Source organism: Apus apus, chromosome Z (genome assembly GCF_020740795.1).
Source record: "Apus apus isolate bApuApu2 chromosome Z, bApuApu2.pri.cur, whole genome shotgun sequence".
In the NCBI taxonomy this organism is placed as follows: Eukaryota; Metazoa; Chordata; class Aves; order Apodiformes; family Apodidae; genus Apus; species Apus apus.
Window position 1 is genome coordinate 22,914,397 of NC_067312.1, and position 26,021 is coordinate 22,940,417.

The following is a 26,021-nucleotide window of genomic DNA, read 5'->3' on the forward strand; positions in this document are numbered from 1 at the left end:
GTGCTGACGACAAAACCAAAGGCTGCTCCTGCCCTTGACTTTGTCCCCACATAATTTTATTTATTCCCATCATCCTTTCCTGGCTGTGTGGCTTTTTGCACCATTTAGAGGAAGCTGTGCAACCACCTGTTCTTACTGGCAGGCTAAATTGTCAAAGCATTTGTTTCTCATAGGCCTGAGGCTGGTTTACAGGGAAGAAAACAGCAAAACACGACCATATTGTGCCCTTCATCACCCCTGAGCAATGAAGCGCACCACTGCAGGCTTTTGCAAAGCAAGTGGCATGCCAAAGTCCACACAAGGGCTGTGCTGGCCCTGCGAGTTTTGAACGGCTAAAAAACCAGGGAGGATAATTTTTTTTTGCTGCTCTGCTAGTAGTTACCAAAAGGTTTAGATGTCATGAGCTTTCAAGTGTAGAAGCTTACCCGGTTTATCTAGCTGAACTGCCTTTTAGTTGGATTTATCCCTCTTGTCTCCCTGCTGGGTGTAAGCAGGTTGTGGTTTGCCTGGGGCCTTCAGAAGTAAGGGGGGTGGGAGGGCAGCACGGAGGCTCTGCTGTTGGCCAGCATTTCTGGAGGACTCATCCATCAGATCCCAGAAGCTGAAGGTACAGCTGTTTCTGTCCCCCTGCGTCCTGTCACACTATGCTGGTCCCATTACAGTGGTCACCAGACAGCCCTGCCAGCAGGAGCAAAGGCAGCCCAGCCCCATGCTGGGTGACTGAGGAGCCTCTGTTTCCTGCAGTGGTTCAGCAGATACTGGCACATGACCAAGAAGAGTTCAACGACTTTGATAAGTTTCTCTCACACTAGGGCACCTATTGTTTGTGTTACAATGGCGTACTGATTGCTGCAAATACTGAAGAAGAGAGGTTCCCCCTCCTGGGTGGTGTAACATGCAAAACCGGAGAGATTACAGCGTTTCTGCCACACGTGGTCCGTGGCAGACCGGGATGCAGAGTTCAGAGCTTCTAAATCCGAGATGAGCACATTAACAAGATTATCCTTTCACTCTGAAAACAAGATTGAGAGAGATTTTGGTAACAGCAGGCCTCCCAAAAACTAAGTTGCATTAAATTGCCTGGAACTGTGAAATATTTAGATTTTATACTGCATGTATGCTTAAGAAAAAAACCCCACAACTCTGATAGGAAAGTGTGAAAGTGCCAGTCTACAGATGCAGTCACATGTCAGTTGTGAGGCTGTTTGAAAGTTATACAACTGACATGTCTTTTGTTTTAATAGCTCCCATTACGTTATGAATACTTTCACAATTAAAATAACTTGTTCCATGGAAGAGCAGATGTCTCAGTACTTAAATACACAGTGCTGCCACACTGAAGTTGTCTGCTTAATGGCATTAGAAGCAGCAGTTTGTCCTGAACAACAGCCCTGCTGAGGTCCCAGATGCCACTGAGAGCCAGAACAGGTGCGTCTTCCATAAACAGGAGTTTTAGTGGGCCAGGTTTCTTACAAAGGGCTGGGTGCATGCAGAGCCACAGAGCAAGTTCCCAGCACTGGGAACTTAGGCTGGTCACTGAGTTTCTATTGTAAGCACTTGAGTGATATTTACAGCCTGTCTACACGAAGGATTGCTTTACGCACGAGTTGTACTAGATGAAGCTGGGCCAAAGTAATGAATTGTGTCAGGGAAAGAAAAAGTCACAGGCAAACCTTACATTTAAAATATATCTTTGGAAAAGATGTCCATAACCCAAAGCAGACTTCAGCTGATGTCTCACAAAAATCCAGCCACACACTTTCCCTAGCTTCTCTTGCAGCAGATGCAGTCTTTACCTATTTTTTACCCTGTAAAAGGGTGGTGACACCTTCTCCAACAGACCTGAGTCTTCATTCCTTGCAATATTGCCTCTGGTAGGATCTATATTTTTTAGTGTCTGCTGAGGATGGAGCAACAGAGTGTGGCCCCTTTGAGACCAGGTTCTTGAAGGTGTAGCCAAGCTGCAGCACATACATGTCTGAGTGGTGTGGGGATGCCCATATGGTCTGACCTCTATCTATCTCCTTCCCACACACTTCACTTAAGCCATGAGAGAACTTCAGTGTGATGACAGAGCTGCCAGGGTGAGCAAGTGCCCACACTGCTCCTCTCTTCACTCCAGAGCATGGTGGATGGGTGTCCTGCTGAGTGACTGCTTGTGTACCCTTTGTGGGGCCAAAAGCAACTGTCCCCAGTCACATGGCTGGATGTGCACTCAGCATGTGGTGGAGACTATGAAGGGTTTGGTCATGTCAGATTCAAATTCAGCACATGCCATGCAAGCAGCTTTGTCCATGTGTCCTTCCAGTGTTTCCTTAAAAGGCTCTGTTGACCTGACCTGGTCTTAAGAGTACTTAATCTCAGCTCTAGACACCAATTTCTGAGTACAACAGTGGCTGTGCCCAGGAGCTGCCAGGACCACATAGCACAGCCTTGTGGAGGGAGGGGTGAAAATATTACTTAATTGTAGATGTGCTCCCTTGAACGGGTGTGTTAAGAATATAAGCAGTAGAAAAACTATCTTTAACATTTTTGCAGGACTGGATTTGTACTCCCATCAGTATTTGTCACATTGAGAAAGAACATCCATCCTATCCAGTAAAATTAAATAATAATAACAATCTGTCCTAGCCCAGTTCTGTAGTACTGAATTGCTGGATCATTTAACTTATTAGCATAACTTGCATTACAGCAAAACTCAGCAGACAATGAGGACAAGGGAAAGCAGAGCCTTACTGATGGTTAATGGCCATCTCCCAGTGTCACCCATATTCCCAGATCAAGGGACTCTCACTTTCCCATTGAAATCCATTTTAAGGTGTATAAATTCACATTTATATTGTATTATTCCATTTATTTTTTCCTGATGGTTATAGTTTGCCTATATAGTTTGAAATCAGAAATATACAATATGCAATGTCTAGACTGCCTTAGACATGTCCTTACTGCAGGAAGGGATTTTATCCATTTGTAAATCATCCTACTGCCCTCAGCACATTGCTGTACATGTTGCAGGATCGGGCCCCAGTGGAGTAGCTGTCAAATATCAGCCCCCCCGTGGAGCTGTTTCATGCCTCTGTCACTGCCTGTTCACTAACAAGGAGAATAAATGTGACTTGTGTGCTGTACTGCAGCCTACGCCTGAGTCAGGGCCGAAGTGCAAACCTCCCAGGCTGGGTCAGGAGCAGGAGAAAACGCCTGTTGCTTTCTTTACCCCATGACACAGGAGGCCTCTGACTCTGTGGTGACACTGAGTCACTCCTGCTCCCAGCAGCTGAGACATCAGTGTTCCCTCCATCCCAGGAACCCAATTAACCTAGGGTATAAGCCATGGAGACAGCTGTCTTCCTCCAGGTCTGGAGTCGAGAGGCTCCTTTGCCTTTCCAGTGTTCTCTCATGAAGCCTGCCTGCGCTGGGGGGTAGGAAAACGTTCATATACATTAAAACTGTGAATCTACAGAGAAAGAGTATGCAAATTATCCCACTGTAGACAAGTATTTGTGCCAAATCATTCATTTATTTATTTACTTAATATAGCATATATACCTTTAAAGTCTTGCTTCATTGAGCTTATTATAGAACTATTTGCATGGGCAGACTTTGATTCTGCATGACTGGATAAACCGTTCACATGAAATTTCTTTTCTTCTTTTCCAAAACTTTATTATACATGATATTAACACTGAGTCTTAAATTACCCTACATGGTTGTCTGAAAATTCTGTGTTGTGTTTTGGTCTACACATGCCTTAATGTCACTCTTTTTGCTTTCAGTTCACTTGTTACATTCTCTCTGCCTGAAAAATGACAAGTGAACACGGGGGAGAAGATTTTTAGAGCTAAACAAATATGCCAGGACCAAAGTTCAGTGGGAATTTAATAAGATATTACCCTTAGCTATCAAATTAAAGTAGGTTAAAATATATTTCTGAAATTATCTAGTACATGTGTCAAGATTCACAAAAAATTCCTAGAACAAGAATACTTAGTAACTGAGGTTAACAAGCAACAGGTAGGAGTATTACAAATATGCAGAGCACTGAAAAGTTATACTTATCAGTTTGACTTTAGAAAATTCACATCTTCCTGACTATTTTAGGAAAAAAAAAAAAAAAAATGGGCCTGAGAGTTCCATGAACTCAAGAAAATCTTATAGCCACTTCAGTTCAGCCTATTTTAATTATGTATTCAGACTATGCAGCATCTTTGATGAGGGTAGTGGTGGAAATGACTCAATCCCACTTAGCAGTTAATCAAACAGAAAAATGGTTTAGAAAAAACAATTTTCAGTGCACCAAGACAGACGAGTAGTAAAAGTAATGGTGAATTGTCTGCCTTAATGCTGCAGTCCTTTCTGAACTGAAGGCTAAGACAGGTACTAAATTATTGATATATGTATGAGCTTTAAGTATTTTAGTGGAGCTGAATGATTGAGAAAAAGATTCTAGTATCTCTTTTCAATCTGTGATAATGCCACAGAATAATAATGCTACTCCTTAAGGCATTTTCCCCAAGTGATACATAGAATGACTACTGTATAGGCTTCAGATTTGGAACAGAACTGCATCTGTTTATTGTAATATTAAAACCTGCTTTCCTGTGTCCTAGACAGTTCTTTTGAAATAACCTATGAAACCAGATTACTTATAATTACAAAAACAAAACAAAACAAAAAACCACCACAACAAAACAACCCAACAACATTACTTGTTCTTCTGGCTTTCTTATGCTGATTAAAAGAAGGAATTCCTGTCCTTACCATATTACCTAAGTTGCATTATCATACATCCTGTAAACCTGTACTTCAACCAATGCAGAAGAATTATCTTTCAATTTCTTCAGATAGAACATTGTTCAAATGGTACATGCACCTCCCCCAGATATTGAACTGGAAAGAACAGGACTGAATCTTGGGTAACAAAGCCAACTAATGTGATGGAATTATTTGCCTTGCTTCTTTCAGCATATCACTCAGCACTCCTAATTTCTAAACAATTAGCCTGTATTTTACAGTCAGAATGCATCACACAAAAGAACTCGAATAAAATATAATTATTTTTTCACTATACTATGCTTAGCTTTATTACACTATAAAAACACATTCCTTCTCCATTCTAGGCTAAAGAAGAAAAGTTCTTTACATTTGAAACATACATTTTCAGTAAGAGATCTAAATGAGTCTGTATTTTTCCAAGTAGTAATAGGGTTTAGAGATTTTATTATTCATTGCATAAATTGTTATTACTGTCATTCTAAACCTAGTATGAGGGGTAAGTCAGCAGGAAATTCCCAGCACTAGCAGGTGCTGCTGAGAATCTTAGACATATGGTTTAAATGAGAAAATCCAGCGTACCTGTTTTGAAATGAAATCTTAAATGCAGGAAAACATAAGGTAAAATTTCCTATATCTCACGTTTGATCTATAAAGCTAAATTAATCATAGTTTAAAGCATATCAGTTTTCTGGATCAAGACTAATGTAATAAACAGATGAGTGAATTTATTTTGTAATGAAAATATTTTTAACTGGGATTTTGGAAAATATGAGAATCTTCTGATGATTTTGTGTCGGGCAGAGCAGGTGAGTCACTCACCTTTCCTATATGAAACTACCTCCACTGGAAACTTATTTGTTTCTTAATGAGATCTGGCTGCTATTTTTAGAACTGTTTTTGAGAATGCTTTTAAGGGAAAGAAATGTAGACTTAAAGTAGAAGACTTTGACCTTTGTTCTAATGTGTTTAGTAGAACTTGTACCTTTCAAACTTCTGCCTTTGCCTGCCTTCCCCTCTGCTGTCAAGCTGCCACAGGGCAGTAACTTTTCTATGCCTACTTGACACATGCAGAGCTTTCTCTTTCACTTTTTGTAAATTAGCTGTCTGTGCTGCAGATAAACAGAGGGTTGACCTCCCACAACAGTATAGCTAGAAACATCATCGTTTTACTAAAACTAGTTTTATATATTCTACAAATACACAGTTAGGACATTTGTCTTGTATTTCTTTACCATGGGACAACCTACCTGGAAAATAATGGTGGTGTATTCTTGAAAATAAAATAAAATAAGGGGACAGGCTATGTTTAGGAGTGATTAAACTGAGCTCATTTTTTGACTGCTGTGTTCAATTTGTCCTTTTCTAACTGAAATCTGATATCTATGCAAAATTATCTGATTGTGGGAAAGGGGAAAAGGAAAGGATTTCTGTGTGTTATCATTCCCAAAACAGAACAAGAAAATAATTTTAACTTAGGTTTGTGTTATGTAAGTTGCCATCAATAGAAACTTATAAAACAAATGTAGACTGTTCCAGGTAATTTTTTAACTGCCATGTGACTTGTCCAACCTTTAAATATTTTTATCAACAAAGTTTAGCAAGTAATGGTAGTATGTCAAAGCAGAGTATGCATAAAAGATGGATTTTACACTGTTGACAGCTACATAGCATTAGCAGTCCTATTCAAAAAGAGATTGCTGGGGTTTTTTTAGGGCATAATTTATATTCAATATATATGAAACTCTTCCTTCCAAAACAAGCCAGACAAAAAAAATGCCAAACAAAAATTAATATTCCTACCCTATTTTGTTTAAAAACAACCAGTGAATAAATGCCTCCTTATATATATATAATAAAAATTACTGTTTAAAATTCAAGTAATTAAACAGCAAAACTCATATGAACCAAAACTGCATTTTTTATTATTCTGTAGTCAAGTAAGGAGAAATGAAAAAAGGTATACAAAACATAAAAAATTACAATTATAACCATCTGTGTATACTTAGAAGATGCTCAGTGCTCCAGTCACCTTAAGGGCTGCAAGTTAAACATAAAAAATCATTGTGTGCAATAGCATTCATTTGGATGCCTCAGCTTTATAATTCCAGCAAGTAGAAATTACATTTAACACCTCACTAATTAATTTCAAGCATCAGAGAACAACTGAAATATATCTCAGTTTAATTCTTTAAACTGGGCATTGAATTAACAGAGCATATTCTGAGTATATCTTACTAGCTACAAGCAACAGGTCATTAATTTAGATGGGTTGTATTTGCTGCACTACGGCAGTGACACAGTTGATTTTTCCTGCACCTGTAATGAGAATCATCAAGTGGGATAAATTAGCAGAGTCCTAGGACCTCCGTTGTAACTGTCTTTTTGTGAGCAAGAAATCCAGCCCACACCAGTGGAAGTGTCTAGGAATCTTACTTCCCCTAAAATACATGGAACTAAATGCTGAATTATGCTTATTGATCTAGATTCTAGCCTTTTATTCAAAAGTCTCCAATATGCATTCAGCCTTTAATCCTCAAGTGGCTGTGAATGACCACAAGGCTCAGGCAGAGCAGCGCCAGGCCAAAAATGGGGAAGTACTGAATTCCCATTGAAAACTTGGGACAGAAGTTCCAGAGACTTGATGTTACACATGCATTTATTTCAGTAAGTGGAGTATGATGTTTACATAGGTCTGTGGTTTTCTTTTTGGAGTGAGGCACTGAGCTGAGAGAGGGTGTTTCATTACCTCTTCATCTCTTCTGTCCTCTCTTTACCCTTCCCTCTGCTCTACCCCTTAATTTACTAATCTCCCCTTCCTTTGTAGTCTTCAGTCACAGACTTAATGACTTCTTCCTTCTCCCCCTCCTTTGTCTTTACCTCATTTTCCATCACTTCTGCTCTTCAATAACGTCATAAGAGAAAAAAGCAAATTACCATGAAAAGAGAAACAGAGCAGTTGATGAGAGGGTGGTACCACTGTTGCCACTGCGGTAAGAAAACGGACATGGCAGCTTTCTGCCTAGCATGGTGTTCACCCTAATTGCATTTTCCTGCTTATGCTCATGAATGATTTTGCCAAGTGCCTGTATTTTCCCAGCCATATGAGACTATGCTAATTTTGAAAATTAGTTGACCTCCTTTAATTTTATTTTTCAACTGCTTCTGTCTTCTCTGAAGGTTTTGAGAAGACCATTGGATATTCTTCTGCTCTATTTGATAACAGATATTTTCACTTACATCCTTCATCTCTTCACTGCTGTGCATTAATTTGAGAATACATACTAACTGCTCACATCCAGTTCCTATGTAGTCACCAACAAGTATTACTTCCTAAGTATTATTGCTCCTGCTTCTCAGCATCAGCTGCTCCTCCCTACATTGTAGCCTTCTTAGCCGAATCTTTACTTGCATTTCTTTTCTGAAGAATCACTCCCAGTTTTCAGAGTTTTGATCCTTCATTATGAGAGAACCAACATTTCCTTTTTCATCTTCATTTTCATGTACACACAGGCAGCATGACTGGAATTTGCCAGGGCTTTTATCTACTTCACCCATAAGAGAGTGAAGCAACTTTTGGGGCATGTGCATTGTATTTGGATGTGGTAGAACTGGCTTCTTCTCCAACTCACTGTGCTGTGATTTGCCTGGACTTACTTTCCTCTTCTTAAGGTATGACTTTTATTCACCCAGCACCAAAATGATCACTTTATTTTTCACAATTCAGAGGCTTGTCCTTCTCTGGAAGTCAGATGAACTATTTCATTGAACCTTAGGAAGAGACGACAGAGTCCTCTATATTCAGTAATGGCTAAACACTCCCATTTTTATTGCAGTCCCATAAATAGGAGACAGAATATATCACTGCAGTCCAGGTTATTTCCCTCTTCATGCAATCACCGTAAGAAGAAAGAACTGATACAATGTTTCCTATATGTGGTGGAACAAAAACAGTCTAATCTCCTCTGGAAGACTGTTACATATGACATGGAAGGCTGCACTTTCAATGTTGGAATGAGGGACAAGACAATTGTATAACAGTAATTTTGGCATCTTAAATTCAACTTTTATCCCTCTAGGAAATGCTTCAAGTCTCCGGTAAAACTCGGTTATTCAGAATTTCTGTAGCTAATAGTAGCTCGTACCTCTTTTCTTTCCAGTAAGAGGAGTGATAGCAGAGAGCTTGGACTTGTTTGCTGCAATATTGATATTTTCAGGACTTCCTTCTAAGCTCAAGCAGTTGAGGGAGAGGTGAGGAAAGGGAAAATGCTTGTGGTGGGGGAGGAGAGCAAGGGAAAGAAAGGAGTGTTTTCCACTGAACATCTGAGAGCAAGTAAGCTATGGCATTTGCTGAGACATCATTGTTTTTAAGTGGCTCTTGAAACTTGTGGTATGGTCACTGCCTGGAATGTACAAATAAATGCAACAGAAATGAGCAACAAGGGGAATAGAGATCTGTAGGGTGCAGCTGGTTGTTAGGAGCAAGGAAATGTAGAATGCCCACAGCAATACTGCAAGTCATGCTCCCTCACCTGAGAATTGCAAAGCTGCTAACTCTAGTGCAGCTTTTCACATTAAGGGCATATTAAACAGGTCAAACAAGGAGATTTGCTGGTTGATGTTGCTCTCTCGGGATTGCCAGCCTGAGTAGTACATAAAATGGGCAAACTGAATATCTATCATGGTACCCTTGGACATATTCAGCCAATACTCAGGCTCTTGGTTTGGCACTCAATCAAAGTGGTCCTGGCTTTGTGTGGTCCAATATGAGTCTTCTCCACAACAGCATGTGTCAGCCACTGTGTACACTGCCATCAACACTGTCTACAGCAAACTGACTTTGGTATGCCTTTCCATGGCAAAATCCAGTCAGGATTTTCCTAATATACACAGGTGAATGGAAAATTGCTGGGTATTTACTTTTTGTTCTCCTGCAATGGATTATAGTAGTTTATTTGGCATGAAAGCAGAGCAGCAGGACAAGTGCAGTGAATTGTCCATAGCAGCCAGAGATAGATGTGGTCCTCATGGCACCGTATGAGAAGAGTGTTCATCATGAGGGTGCAGGTCGTTCAAAGTGCTCACTGAAACTCTGTATCTGGTTTCCGTGGGGCAAGGAGATGGAAAGAGCTTGCAGTGCTGTACTCTGAGTCTCCAATATCGTAAGGAGGAAGCAGAATTTAGGGGTAAATAGAGACTTTCTTACCTTCCTAACACTTCCAGGGTGTTCTCAGCTTGGGGAATGGGGGAAGGCAGTAGCTCAGTGAAACATTAAGTGTCTCATGTCTTAAGCTTCAAATGGGTATGTGGGCTTTATGTTATCTCAACAGCCAATATGCACTAAAACTGTATCACATGAAATTAAGATGTTCTAATATATGTGGATTTAGTGTGCTTTTCTGACTCAGTGTAAAGTAAGTTTGCAGATGACACCAAGCTGGGGGAGTGTCGATCTGCTGGAGGGCAGGAAGAAGCTGCAGAGGGACCTGGACAGGCTGGGTCAATGGGCCAAGGCCAATGGCATGAAATTCAACAAGACCAAGTGCAGGGTCCTGTACTTTGGCCACAATAACCCCAGACAGCACTACAGACTGGGGGAAGAGTGGCTGGAGAGCAGCCCAGCAGAGAGGGACCTGGGAGTACTGGTTGATGACAACCAGTTGAACATGAGCCAGCAGTGTGCCCAGGTGGCCTGGAAGGCCAATGACATCCTGGCTTGTATCAGGAATAGTGTGACCAGCAGGAGCAGGGATGTGAGTCTCCCCCTGTGCACAGCACTGGTGAGGCCTCACCTCCATTACTGTGTGCAGTTCTGGGCCCCTCACTTCAAGAAGGATATTGAGGTCCTGGAGCAGGTCCAGAGGAGAGCAACAAGGCTGGGGAAAGGACTAGAGGGAAAGTCTTATAGGGATAGGCTGAGGGAGCTGGGGTTGTTTAGCCTGGAGAAGAGGAGACTCAGGGGGGGCTTTATCACTCTCTTCAACTACCTGAAGGGAGGTGTAGTCAGGTGGGGCTGGGCTTGTTTTTCCATGCAACTAGCAACAAGACAAGAGGGCATGGCCTCAAGCTGCTCCAGGGGAGGTTTATGTTGGATATTAGGAAGCACTTCCTCAGAGAGAAGGCGATTAGACACTTGAATGGACTTCCCAGGGGAGTGGTGGAGGCACCATCCCTGGATGTGTTCAAAGTAAGCCTGATGTGGCACTTAGTGCCATGGTCTAAGCAATGTGGTGGTGTTAGGTCATAGACTGGACTTGATGATCTTAAAGATCTTTTCCAGCCTTGGTAATTCTGCGCTTCTGTGATTCTGTCAACAAGCCCTTAGCTCACAGATCTAGACTCAGGTGTACAACTACTTCTATTAGCAATTTCAGTGCAGGCAACGGCTTTACTTGTATGAAAAATATCTCTGCATTTGAAAATGTTGATCCTTATATTTGAAATCTCTGTGGCAGCAGCATGCCTGTTGGTGTGTGTGTGTATGTTTATATCCAGAACTAATTATTAATGATTGTACTGAAATAACAATACATGGCTGAAGGGCAGGAAAAATATCTCTTTAATAAAAATAGGTATCTCATGGTAAAGAACACAATTGAACCCTTGAAATGTCCTATTTCTTCAGAGTTAATATCTTCAAATATCGTAAAAAGCAGTTTATGTATATTCACATATTTGAGGATCTGGCATCTTGGTTGTACAGTGGATTAGTACAAGGCAGTTTCTGTTCAAGGTAAGAAAGAACTGAAAAGTAGTACAACTGTTTCCCTCGTTTAAGAAAATACTGATACACCTAAATCAGTGATTTTCAGACCTACATGGCTGCTATTTGTAAAGAATTGTGCAAACCAGTGGGGTGGGGCAACTAAAGTTTGAGAATATTTTAAAATGTGTCCCTCATACCAGCATGCCAGCCTGTTATTGAACTACTCATGGGAAGGTGTTTGAGAGAACTGTGCCACCAAGTCTCTGACACACATCTTTATCACCTGAATTTCTTCACTGATTTCCACTGCTAATTTAATATTCACTGCACTTGTAATATGAACATTACCTTTCCAGATAACATGGCTGATAGAAAGTGACAATACAAATTACCTTGTATACGAAACCTAGGAAAAGTCCCTAGAATGGTCCTGCAAGAAGCATGCTCTGTATTTGAGTTAACCACCATTTATTAATCTAATAAAGCAAAAAGCCCTCACTGACAGTATGTTCCTCTCTGTTACATACTACTCAGAGCTGGTATATATTCAGAAAATTGTTAAATAATTGCAGCATCTACTAAAACACAACTCTGAAGAATTCTTCCTGGAGTCCTTTTCTACCCCTCTTTTCAAACAACACTTCCAGTATTAAACTCATAATCCAAAGCAAATTTACCATGTACTTAACAAACACCCATCAACCAAACCTGGCTGACACAGCAAATGCAAAACTCATCAATACCGATGTATTTAACATAATTGATGTCAGTGCTCAATTAATTTCCATGAGTCTTGTTAATACACTTAAAAAAAATGTGATATATTACACTAAACACATCACAGACCTGCATGAAAATCATGTGCATTAAGCTAATCAACCACTATTCATTATAAGGAACTCACACAGATAACTAATCAAGGACAAAACACAGCAAAGCACAGGAGAACATTTTTTCATTAAGAAAATATTCCATCTTGTGCACAGTCCAGATCCTCACAGGGGACCTACAAGTTTTGTTTAAAAAATAATCCTGGGAACTAAATTCTTCACAGTGGACAAATAAATTGTGGTCCAGTAGCTATGTTGTTTTTAAAGCTTACGCTTTTATTGCTGATCCATCCCTGTACGTTCATGTTGGCAACAGTTTCCCCTCCAGTGGTTTAATTGATTAAAATATTTTCATTATACAAAGAACAATCATGTCTCACTTGTATTTAGTTTGGATTTTGCTTCTTGTCAGATCTGATTAATGGATACCAGTGAAGTCCAAAGGTTGGTTTGTTTTCTTCAGTTCTATCAGTTGGCCTAATTAAAGATACCACCTCCTCTGCAAACTTTGTCTCACTTGTGTCACAAAGTATAATAGCCAGGGTATCATAACTGCAGTGTCAAAATGCACAGAAGTGAGATAAACTTTTAATTGAAACACTTCCCTCCTGCTTCTACAGCAAATGGAATGGGGATGAGAGGAAGAGGAAAGCAACACAATAAATTTTAACTTCAGCTAAAGACAGACCACTATATGAAGGCTGAAAAGCAGTGCCCTAAGGACATCATAACAGCAACTGTATTTTACACTGAACATTTTTCCAATAATTGATAGGGTTTTGTGCCATCTGTACTTAGATTTAAGAGGATTTGTCTCACCAACATTAAAGAACAAGGGTGTTTTTTTCTTAATGAAATCTTTTCTGTGCAAATTCAAAGGGAGAATTTCTCGCTAAAATTCAAAATATGTTCATGAAAAGGTGTTGATGCTGTCATGATGCTCAGTTGTAAACTGCCATGTTGCAATGTTGCAAGAAGCCTGGTTAATCAGAATCTATGCACGTTCATAACCTTAGTTCAACAAAGCAAAATATTGAAAAGATTTTATTTATATAAAACATAATGAAGAATAATTACAGCTCCAGACTGAAATCACTTGGTAAAGCCATTTTCTCTGTTGTTTGCAGACATGGAAATCAGTTAATACATGGCTTTTTTAACCTTTCTGACCTGGAAATTCAGTATTTCCTTACTGGTGTGGCATATTAGTAAGATCTGCCAGGTAAAACACCTTTTAATGGAAGAAACCAGGAGATGAAACTTGTGAAATAAAACTTTAAAGGTCTCAGAACTCAGGAGAGATACAATTGAAGAAATGTCTATTTTAGATTTTTAAAAGCTACTCTGAAACCATGCATCTTAAAGGAAAATTAAGAACGTCTGCAGTGGCTTTCAATTGCACTACTCACACAAGGGGAATCTTTTATATTTTGTTTGAAGGGGAAGGGATAAAATATTTTAAAAAGGAGAACATCTCTTAGCACTTAGAACTGTGCCATTTTCATTTGTTGCATGGTGAGAAGAAAGGGAAAAATAAAGAGAGAACTGAAGACTTCACAAAGAATAGAAACAGGGAAGAGAAACTGATGGTTGTTTAATTACACTTAAAATTTTATTTCTTATATGATGACAAAAAATCTATAACTGTTTTAACAGATTCTGAAAAAAACCCCAACAGAACACCCAACAATTACTTTATCTGAACTAAAGTAATCTTTAACTGAGAAACATATTTTGCAGATGGAAGACAATAATTTCTTTTTTTTTTTTTAACTCTCCTCAACATGTTCTGCCATAGCTTTTCTACAAATCAAAACCTGCTTATGTAAAGTGCAGTCTATTGGTTTAACAGGCCTAGAGATGGGATAGTTCATCTCACCGCCTGAAACTCCTTGCTTCAAAAGGATTTGACCTGTGGCTGCAAACATGGTTGTCCATAAGAAATTCAACCTTAAATATAATTGAGCCAACACTGAAACCAGGAGTTCACATGTTGTAAGTTTTCACTTTTATGTGACTGGAAGTATTTGAAGAAAACATGTGACAAGGAAAAAGTAAGGAAATTGGTAATCTTGCATGTATACAAGTGTTGCTAAAAAATACTAAAATATTTTTATTGTCAGTGTTAATCCTTTGTAAGAAAAAAATAATGTTCAGAAGAGAAATAAGGAAGCCATAAAACATAAAACAAAAGCAATTTCATCCTGCAGTTAAAGAAATCCAGATTTATTTAACAGTTAACATTATGGGCATCACTATAATCAATGTGCCTATATAGAATAATTCTGGAATGAAATTTGTGAGAACACTTAGAGTGGCTATTTACACATGACCTATTAACCAACTTGTTATTCCAGAACACTTTCTCATGGGTTTTCATTAGCTTTAAAAATCCATCATAATTAGTTTTAAACAACCTTTCCCCAGAAATTCTTCTTTCTACCAGTAGAGAGAGAGAAGACTGACAGTTTTTCTAGAAGATGCAGCACTAATTACCGACCTTGGAAAAGCAAGTAGTATCTGTAGAGCTAGCATAACTAATTTCCTACAGAAAAGCTATTCCAGATCTGATTAGAAGTTGGGGAAGTATTCTTTTAGGATTGCTTTTTGGACACAGATATCCCCAGCAGCCTTCATTGTTACCCTTTTCAGATCCAGGAACCTTACTCAATGCAGTGAAAAATGGTTGTGCACAGGCAAAATACTGAGCAAACAGCTTATTTTAGGCAACTTCATAGTGGGCTCTTTCTGCCAACTCCACCTTTAACTCTTTGTTCACAGTGCACACTGCCAGAAGCAGCTCTACAGGAGCCTGTGAGCAAAGGACTGGCGGTTATGATTGCAGATGTCTGTGTCCTCACACAGCACAGCTGCATTTTCATTCCTTTCTGTTTGTTTTGACCAGTGCAAGATTTCTGCGGAGGCATCACCTGTCAAAACAGCCTCTTAGGCTAAGAGGCTGCATAGCTTAAAGTCCCTGTTGAGAAGACTGCACAAGAGCAAAGCAGTCCAAATCAGAGACGAGGAAAGGTGCCTTAACATCGGCCTTGCGTCTTTCCTCCCCCCTATGAAATGCCGTGCCAAGTGTTCCTCAGTCAGAATTCAGGAGCTCACCCGTGGTAACCAAGGAAGAGAAATACAAACAAAAAAGTCACAATAAAACGTTTAAAAATAACTCTAAAACATTCCTGACCATTTCTGGAACACAGCATATGCAAAATAGGTTATGGTGTTACAAAGGTTTTCTATGGGCGCTTGCATAACACTCCAAAACCTAGTCATACATTATGTTTGATTCTACAGTTAGAAAAATACTGCAACCAAATGCAGAGAAAACTTATTTGTACGGCATAATGCAATGTTTAACCAGTGTAAATATGGGATTGTATCAAAGCTGGATTGAATGGAAGCTATTTAGTGAGTTTTCTTTAAACATAGCAGATAGGTATTGTGCATTTAGGAAGTCATAAGAATGTACTTCTAAGAATTAATTGCTACTGAAGTATATCAATTTTGCATTGATTTCACCAGAATAAATGTAGTGTAACCCAGTGAATCAGATCAATTCAGAAAATGTTACAGTACGCTATTAGAAATGGACCGTATGCAAATTTAAATTATGGAACATCTAAAATACATTTCAATATGTATGTGTTAAAGCAAAGATGACTTATTGTCTCTTTATGTCTTTCAGGAAGTCATTGCTTCCTGTAATCATTAGTTAGCATTTATATTGCTATTATGTCCAGAAGTCCAAATTCAGATCAAGTTAAAATGCACAGTTCAATTAATGACCTGAGCTTTTAATAAGCAGAAGTGCTCAATCCAGAGACCTTTCAAGCTGGAGATCCTGGAGGCTCTTGGAAGTGGAAATGCACAAGTGTAACGAACAACAGGAGTAAGAAGGAAAAGCCATAATAAGCCCCTGTTACCCTGAAAAACTATGTAGACTTTGTTCAGACCATTGAGCTCTTTAAAGCAACAAACAGAGGTGGCTGTTTCACCAGCTGTTCTTTCAGTTTAGCTCCATGTTGTTGCAGTATTTATTAGTGTTCCTGTTCAAATATAAAAATAGAGATTTGAATGACAGGAGTTTGGGTTTGGTGTCTGCCATGAAATCGTGCATAAAGAATCTGTCTAAACTTTCAGAGGGATCAGTCGCGTGGTCCCACTTTAAAGACTCATTATGTAACTCTAGATTTTGTACTTTGTGCACTTTATCTGTAATTATTTGGTAACTGGGATACCAAGTCTGGGAATTAATGTTGCTGGGGATGCTGTTGAAGCTGCAATCTAAATGCTGTCTTGATATTTATAGCACTTTCAAATCCCTGGGATAACTCCTGCTATTTTCTTAATTTATACAGATAGTTGTATCTTGTCTATTTAAAATGTCTTCAGGAGCTGTGGTCTAGCTATCTACAGTTCTAGCAAAGTTTGGCTAGGCTTTTATTTTTTTATAATAAACTGCAGCTAAAACTGTAAGTGAAATAGTAACTTGCTAATGTTACTAATGAAACCAATGTTTCCCATGTTCACCATGGGAGCAACAGTTGCTACAAATTTCCCACACCCATTTGTTAACTTGCTGCATAATAAATGCGTTGGGCAATTCGCAGTAAATATTGCCAAAGAACTTTTTCACATTAAAAAAAAAGTTAAGATAAATCATGCACAAAAGAGATGCCTTGGAGAGTTTGTGATGGAGGACACCAGTTACAGAGAGCCATTCATATTGATTATAATGAGGATACATTATTGGGTATTAGACAAGAATCATCAGTTGTTAGCATGAAATTTAAAAAAAAAAAAAAATTTATTACAGCACAAGTGTAATGCACTTATAGTGAGAAATTCTGAATCTTGAGAAGCTGAAGTTCTTGTACTTGGTCTTAGTCCAAAGCTGACTCATTTGAAGAAAACAGCTTATCTGAAGAAGATATTGAAGTGATTTGGTGTTTGGGGAAATACATATATGTATATAACTCAATTTTTTACAAACTCTGAGGGTAATGTTTAATTTGGCTCAATTATTTATAGCTAGGCATAGATGGAGTCCCCAAAGAGGACAATACACTCTGTAAAGACAGAGGATTTGCGGAAAAGCAAAGAAACAACAAGCAAATATTATTACCCTAGTAAAAATGTGTGCTTATTTTTTTAGGTCTGGATACAAACTGGATATTTGAACACACAGTTCCCATACAGAGACAAGACGTTTTAAGTAAATAACAGTATTGTTAAACACAGTGACCATTTTGTTGTTGAAGATTAAAAGTTCTTCATCCAAAGACTCACAAGAAAATGGATGAAGCAACTAGTGATCCTGAAGAGGAAATATCAATTGCAGTTACCGGTGAGGGTTTCAAGGACATCTGTTTCTAATTGTACCCTAAAAACTAACCTGACATACCATTTTCCTTTGTTGTTCAGTGGCTCATGTAAAATAGCATGTTTCAGCATTTTGTCCCATTTCTCAGTAAACAGATTATCATAATAAAACACTACCCCAGCTTAGCTGGTGGCAGTCCCGGTTGAGAAGCCAGGGATTAAATGGGTGTGAAAACAAAACGGCCTCTGTCCTCAGCCCTGGCGGCTGCAGAGCACAATTAGGGAGCATAAGGTGAGCAGCATGTGCGGATCCACCCTGCTGTCAGCCTGGTCTGCTGCTGCCTGCCTGAGAACTCCCGGCTCCAGAGCTGTTAAAATGGCATATTGCATACACAACAGGTTATCAAATACCCATGTCAAACAATCCAGGCAATTCAGCGGGGAAAGGCGCCCAGCCACGGACTGCGGAGACCCGGCAGACACCGGTGACCTGCCATAAACCCGCCGGCTCCTTCCCAGACAGATCCGCAGGTGACTCCGCCACAGGCATTTCCAGGAACCCCGTTTTGCAGCGCGGGGAGAACACAGCCCCCGGTCCGGGGCGGGCCCGGGGCAGCGCGACCGCGGGCGCGGCGGGGCTCTCACGGGCGGGGTTTGCGTGAAGCCGCACCCGCAGCTCCCGGAGCCCCGGCGGGGGGCGGCCTGCGTTCCGCTCCCGGATGTCTGTTCCCTCGGGTCCTGGTGCGGGGGAGCCGGGGATGCCCGGCCCCGAGCGCCTGCCGCGGGAACCGTCGCTTCGGCGATCGGGACAGAAAACCGGCAGCTGCTACAGCAGGGAGCCGAGCCGCTTGCGGCCGGGGAAGCGTTTGTCCTGCGAGACTGGGTTTTCCTGGGCAAGTGCCGTGCTCCTGCAGAACGCACAACTCCGCCAGCGCCGCGGGGGAAAACGAGCACCTCCCGCGGCCCGGCCGCGAGGCCTCGGTCCGCAGCGGCTCCCGAGGCCCCCGCAGGCCCCGGCCCGTCCCGACAGGCCCGGCCCGGCCCGCGGCGAGGCCGCCCGCGGGGCAGCGGCGCGAAGGCCCCTTCCCCAGCCCCCGCGCCCCCCCCCTCCCCCCGCGCCCCATTCCGCCACAGCCCGCTCCCGCCCCCCGCGCAGCGCCATTGGCTGCGGGGCCCGTCCGTCACGGAGTCCTGGCTCGGGATTGGCTGCGCCGCGGCCCCCCCCGCGCCCGGCCCCGCCGCGGGAGGGGGGAGGGGAGGCCCGTGGGGCCCGGCGGCGGCGCTGCCCGCCCGGCCCCTCCCCCCGCCCGGCCCCGCTCCCGCGCCTGGCCCCGCTCCCGGCCCGCCCCGCCCCCGCCGCTGCGCTGCCCTCCCCGGCCTGGGCGGCGGGGGGCGGCGCCGGCAGCCGCAGGGGCGCGGCGACCTCACCCCGCACTCCCCGTCGTGTCTCTCCTCCCCATCGCCACCCCCGCCCCCCCCCCCCCAGCCCGGGGCTTTCCCCCTCCCTCGGCCCCGCCGCCCGCTCGGGTTCCTGCAGCCGCCGCGCGGAGGCCGGGCAGGGGGGCGGGAGGCGCTGGAAGGGGGAAGTGCGAGAGGAGGCGGGGAGAGAGGGCGGCGGCGGGCGGGCAGGTGAGGCAGGCGGGCGTCCCGCTCCCCTCCTGCCCTTGGCGCGGCGGCGGCGCGGGGCGGGGTGGGGGGTTCGGCGGCCGCGCTCGGGCAGCGGGGCCCCGGGTGCGGGGCCGGGGGCGGCGGGGCGGGCCCGGGCCGCCGGGAGGGCAGGCCGGGGGGGCGAGGGGCGGCGGCGGCGCCGGGCCGCGTTGCCGGGCCCGCGGGGTGCGGGGGCGCCGCGGTCTCGGTGCCCGGTGTGGCCCCTGGAGGGTCGGGGCGGCTCGGGGCCGGCGGCGGGGCAGACCCCGGCGTCGTCGCCGGCGGGGGCCGGGAGGAGCCGGGCCCCGGTGCCGCCCTCCCCCCGCGCACACGCACGTCGCACGCCCCGCTCCCCGCACGCCCCCGTCCTCCTCCAGAGCTGCTGCATCTATTTTATTTTTTTTTTTTTTCCCCACCCCTCTCCTTCCTCTGCTCTCTTCTCCTCTGCCCTCTACACGATAAGGAAACTCGGTTGGATTTAATACATTTCCTTGGGGTTGGAAGAAACTCCTGCTTGCTGGATCTGGTTTAGACGCCCGACAGACAAGGTAAATTAAATGCAGAAGGCTTTGAGAAGCTGCAGCAACAACAGAAAAATCCTTCCTCTGCTGAAGGGGGTGGGGTAAAAGGAAGGAGTTCATGCTTCATTTTGATATCCTGTTTTTGGCCTTTATTTTTCTGTGTTTTCCACCTTGCCTAGTTCAGCTGTCCTTTGTGTTTCTCTGCCTCTCGGCGAAATACTGTTTCTGTGAACGTAGTCGATAGTTTCATGGAGGCTGAGGAAAGAGTCTGGGGAGACAAAAAGTTTTTAAGCTGCTCAGACACAGAAGTTTCTTTGTTCGGTTGGAGAAGGTACTGAACTGAAACATCTCGACTCCGTGGCTTTGCTTCTTCAGCTCCTACCTTTCCAAAACGACTGCAAACCCAGCGAGTGTAATTAACTTACCGGGAAATAAATTCCTAAAGGAAATAGTATCTTTTATTTAATCGCAAGATCTTGGGGCTTGGCGCTGCTTGTGTCTGCTGTTTCTTGTTTGTCTGTCACCTGTTTTTCTGTAGTATCAGTTAGTGTCTGGCCGGTCTTCTTCAAGATCGCTGTTAAATTTCTTTATAAAAATGTGCCCTCGTAGTTTTTTGTAAACGCTGTCGCGGTTTTTCCCCTCGATTGCTGCCGCCACCTCTCATCCTCCCCTCCCCCCCCCCCTCTGTCCTCAACATGACGAGTTGGACTGCATATTTTTTAGCTGCTATAGGTCTGCATTGCATTTTGCTCCTTGCGTAAGTTTATCTTAAGGACCTCCATTTTTAAAGAAAAGAAGAAGAAGGAAAAAAGCTATCTAGTGGTCTGACTTCTTAAAAGTATGTGCAGTTGAACCCCCGAGTTAATGTAGCCGTGTTTGGGTTTGATGACCACTTTCTCCTTTATCCTTTTTGAAAGGAGTTGCGAGAAAGAGAAGCTGTTGGAGGGGAAACTAAATGCGAAGTCTTGGTGTAATGTTTGTACAGCTAGTGCTTGTTAAGTTACGCCAACTAACTAGTTCCTTGTGGTGAAAGCCATATTACTCACCACGGATTCATTTCGCATGCCTCAAAGAGGCAATTATTGGTTAGTTCTTCTGTAAAGGCAAGGAATTTCTCGTAGTGTGGATGTTCAAAATGAGCTAGGAGCTGTAGCTCTGTGCTGGGTTATTTAAATTTTTGTTCCTGTTTGTCAAACTCGAAAGCAGTGTATTGGTCAGATAGGATATGTGTGCTTCTGCCTCTCATGTTGCTGAGGCGTGTTGGTATTTGTGAAGCTTGGACAAAACAATTTCCCTGCAAAAATTTTAACACTCCTTTGTAACATAGTTCTTGAACAGTATGTGGTGGTTGAGGAAAATGTTATTGATACAACTTTGTCTGATAAGCCCGTGATGAAAAATGTTAACATTTGACTGACCTAGAGTGGCTTCTATGGCTGTTAGCAAGTAAATGGTTTGGCTACCAACTTAGAGACTTACCTTTCCAGGCAGCAGTAAGGGTTATTCTTAGGCGTCAGAAAGGGCTGAACAAAATAAATGGCAGTGAACTTCAGTTTCCTTATATGGCTGATGCTTGGCAGAAAAGCAATGAAGTCTAAATAGAGTAATCCTTTTGCAAAGAAGGATCACTTTCCACAGCAGTGTTTCAGTCCCAATAATGACTTGAGATCTTGGGGGTGGGGTGGTGGTGGTGGTTAGGGTGTGTGGGGAACTGTAGCAATGCATGACAAATTTAGTTGTAAACCACTGTGTTCCTAATGGATGCAATTTTGTTTCTTTTCAGACTTTTTGTGTTTCTCATGATGCACTTGATATTTTTCAATGCCATGTAGAAGAATAGATCTTTGTAGTGGAGCCACAACTTCTTACGCTAGTGTTTTGTCACCATGGTAGCTATGGATAAGGCCCTTTTTAATGATGAAAGCGTAATTCAGTACTGCTTACAGCTAATGGTTATATCATAGAATGCTATTCATATAATTAACATAGTTTAGGAGTTATGAAGGAGTGTATTCTTTCTCTAGATTCACCATCTCAACTAAAAATTGGTCTGACATCAATATTCATGTTATTCATAAATTGATTTAAGTATCCACATGGTAGCTTATGTTGTTTGGAACAACACCTTCACAGGTACATGTCAATAGCTTGGGGAAACATTGTTTTGACATCTCTGTTCCTTGCTCATTAATTAAATTAAGCTCAAGTAAACATCAGTAGTTTGAAATTGGTGTGCTTGCAATCCATGAGCTAGAAGTTAGAGCATGTGAGGCACTATGGAATATTTTTATCATATTGGTAAAAATATTAATAGATTTGTCTTATGAATAAGCTGCACAGCAGATCATGTTTAGTATAATTGTAGTCCTCTACAGGGTATCCATTTGCACACCACTTTCTTACAGAATTGATGAAGGGTCTCTGTGGGGGACTTACTGGTGTTTGAAAGTTGCATAGTGTGTTAAGCTGGTGGAGTAGGAAAATGGTGTTACATGTAGCATGTTAGCAGTAAGTTCTAGAAATAGAAGGGCATGGGAGCAAATTCCTCAACTCAGCTTTCCTGTTAGGGGTGTGATGAATCACTCTCTGTCTGCTTTGTTTTCTTATTTTGTTTTTGTCTTTCCTGCTCCCAAGGAAAAAGGAAAATCTTCTAGGGAAAATGTTACGTAAAGATCAGATGGTTGATATGTTGTCTCTTCAGTGAGTTTTCACAATGGAATAACCTGATCTGCTACAGAAGGGTCTGACATTTACTTCACGTAGAGGAACTACAAATCCTTTTACAAAAACTTTTATGAATGAGTAACTAGTTGAGTTGATGGAAAAGCTACTCTTACAGATATGAAAATAATAGACTGTGTTTCTGTGTGAGCGTGCAATGTTGATGAAGGTGGTTGATATAGACAGTTAAATGTGAATTATCTGGAAAATGAAGATTTAGAAGTGTCGCTATTTTACCTTGACAGCTTTTGAGTAAGTAAAGCAAAGTATGTTAGACAACATTTTTCGCATAAAAATGAAAACATTGAAAGTAACATGTCTCTCCGTTTGTGTGGTAAATAGTCCATACATGACTCCTTTCCCCTCCCTCTCCCCCTGTTTAGAAAGTCAGTGTTTGTGGTAACCTGTAACATTGCTAGCTTAGTGTCTGAAATATTTGTGAAGTCCAGTGCACACTTGTGAGGTATAGATTACATCTTCTAAAAGTTACAAAAGTTCAGCTGATTTTGAGAGTTTTGTTTAGTACTTTGAATGCATAGGGAATGTCTTTTTGTTAGTGTTGTGGGTAACTTGTGAACAGTTCTGTGGCTTCTTGCACAGCAGACTCTGGTCTAGTTCTGGACAAGAAGTACTTCTTTTGGTGGAGTGGGGACTTGGCAAGGCTTCAAAGGTGGATTTCCCACAGTCCTTACAGTTCTCTTCATCTCTTGGGGAGCAGCTAGTGTGCCACTGCAGTTTCCGACTATGAAAGTGGCATGCAGAGCCCGCTGTATCAGCACAGCTGCTAATGCTATCTCCTGTTTAGTAAATATTGGTAAAAAAATAGTGGGCCTAAGTAACACTGTCTGCTGTTCTTTTATAATAATTAACTGTCAAGCAATTCTGTTGAGTTTAAGATTATAAGGATTCAGGTGATATATGTAGGCATTTGTCTGCTGTAATGACAAGATGTGCATGGGTTTTTGTGAAAGGATTTTTTGTTGTAAAAATATTATTTTAATACAGTCTTAATTTCTAATTAAGAATATAATGCTCATGTAGCATTATGAATGTCAAGTTTTGAAAGTAAGATTTAGGAGAGATTTTTAAGTCATCTTCTGCCTAAGAAAAATGGAAAAAGTGAATATTGGTATGCTGGAATTGGCAGTATTTTTGTATAATAATAATCTTGGGATAGTTCTGCCTTTGCTGCTGCTCTCGCTCATTAGATACCAGTTCTTTTTAAGATACTTGTTTCTCTGATGCTTAAATTTCATTATGGATATTTGGCTTGTTATTCTGTTTAGTTTCACCTGTACTTCCCCTGAAAGTGATACAGAAACTGCCTCTTCCATCCTTAAAAATACATAGTGACTTTGCATAATTGAGGAAAAAAAAGCTAAACAAACATCTTCATTGGTCTACATGAAGCCAAACTGAAGTGTACGTATGTTGGGAGAATGTCAGCATCATGACTAGCTCTCAAGGGTGGTTTAAGTTGAAAAGTAGACTAATTTCTGTATCTGGAACTAATTTGTAGATTAGATCACATAAGTGATGATTATGCATAGGAACAAAAAGTGAAGATTAAGCAGAGTTTGAAGACAATGTGAACACTCTTGGCTGCTGTGGCTGCCCTGGAAGTTGTAATAGAGTCAGAATGTAACAAAGTTTTAGGAGCTTCTTGTGTTTGAAGTCTCAGTCTTGTTGGGTAGGATAGTGCATGCTTGCCTTCCCTCTTTATCCACTTCAGTACATAATGAATGGGATGCTCAAAATCTTATTTTTTGGCATGGCGAAGAAGACATTCAATAATAAGTCTTGTACACACCTTTGGTGAAGCAGGGCAGGGGAATGCTTTGTGCCTTACCCTGTTCTGTATTCATCCAACAATTAGGCACAAGCTAAACCCTAAAGATTACTTATGGTGGTAAGGACAACTTCTGTCCCTGTGGGAGCAAAGCTACCAGGAAGAAGAGAAGTTGATTCCAAAATGCACAGCTTTTTTCATAGTTTTTCAATGTTTATATTTCCAATATTATGCACTCTTTCATCTTCTGTAAATAGAACTATGGTTTCTCAAACTTCTCTTCCATGCAAATTTTGTATAATTGAATTGTGCAAGCATAAGGCTATATAATATTTGCAAAATAAAATCACTGCTAAAAACAAATACTCCAGTAACTCCAGTTACACAGTATGAGAATAATAACTTGAAGAAAGTGTAGGTTAGTATCTCCAGAGTGATTTGTTTGGAATTTACTGGGTGCGAGACCTCTCTTTCCAAACAAAAGTGTCTTCTAAGCACACTGAATTCTCCATCTTTGTGTAGGTCAATACATGCAGTGCTGTGCTTCTGGTAGAACCTGTAATGAAGTTGTCTGGGGTAGAATGAGCAGAGATACATAGACGTGGTCCAAATAGTGAGTGGTGTGACTGTTTGGACTGTCCAACACTTCAGTTTGAGAGACTGCAACTGTGTGTGTAGAATTTCCTTTTTAGGAACAAACAGGTAGGAAAGAAATACTTGTTCTAGGATTGTTTTATGTGCGCTTGAACTTAAATTTGCACTTCTGAAGTAGAAGAGAGGTTGTAGGTGCTTCAAGCTGTATCAGTACATCTGAACAAATGTGTGAAATGCAGTGCCAGATGCCTGTGAGTGTCAGACACAGGTTCAGTCACCCAAAAATGATGGATGTCATCTTAAGTGTTTGGATGGTGGAAATGTTTCCAGGCTTGTCTGGAGGAATTCTGGTAGGCTGCTAAGAAGCTTTTTGAGAACAGCTGCTTTTCCCTAACATATTATGCATCATCCTCGTATTATTCTCCCTAAGGGAATAAATAATAATTTAGAAGCTCAGCCGCACTGTGAGGGATTTGATCAAATTACTGCAGGTCTTCTGTCTTTACTTACAGGTACTTTACTTACAGAAACAGGGTATTGGACAACTCTTAAATAATGGTACTAAGGCAAATTATAAGGTTTTTTACCTCTGTGGAAACGTTACGCTTAATAATCTGTATGTGTTTATGCATGCTTGTGGTTAAAACAAACGAAGCTTGGCTTCAGAAGTATTTACAAGGTTGAGGCCTGTATTTTCAGTAAAAGCAAACTGAAGATTATGGTAGCATAGTGGTCTAAATCTTCTGTGACTTGAATGCTCTGTACACACTCACTTTCTATGCTTCTGTTACAGAGTATAATATGCAGGTGTTGAATTTACTTAGTTTCCACTTTGACTTATGAAGTAGGAGTAGCTGAAGGAGGAGATGAACATGCAGACAGCTGTTGGTGTGCACGGATACCCTGCAGCTGGTATGTTTGCTTGCTGTGGCAAATTGTCTGTGGCAAGCTGGAATGTCAGCTTAGTAGCTCCTGTTAAGAGAACATACGTATTTTGGGTTACTCCTGGTCACATAATCATGTGATGTTAAACTGGGACCTGTGGGTAATTTAATTTTTGAGGTGCTCTGTATTTTTTGGGATTAGCAATAAAGTTATTCACTGAGGGAGAA

General features: G+C 41.7%; 1 protein-coding gene across 2 annotated transcripts in view; it reads left to right on the plus strand.

Annotated features, from left to right (window-relative positions):
- The first annotated feature begins 19,449 nt into the window (after positions 1-19,449).
- The window catches only part of ERBIN (erbb2 interacting protein), a 122,002-nt gene continuing 115,430 nt past the window's right edge, over positions 19,450-26,021 (plus strand). For both annotated transcript variants that reach the window (XM_051642630.1, XM_051642631.1), the window contains exon 1: positions 19,450-19,832. The gene's annotated coding sequence lies outside the window, so the exon portion shown is untranslated. The remainder of the gene's footprint in view (positions 19,833-26,021) is intronic.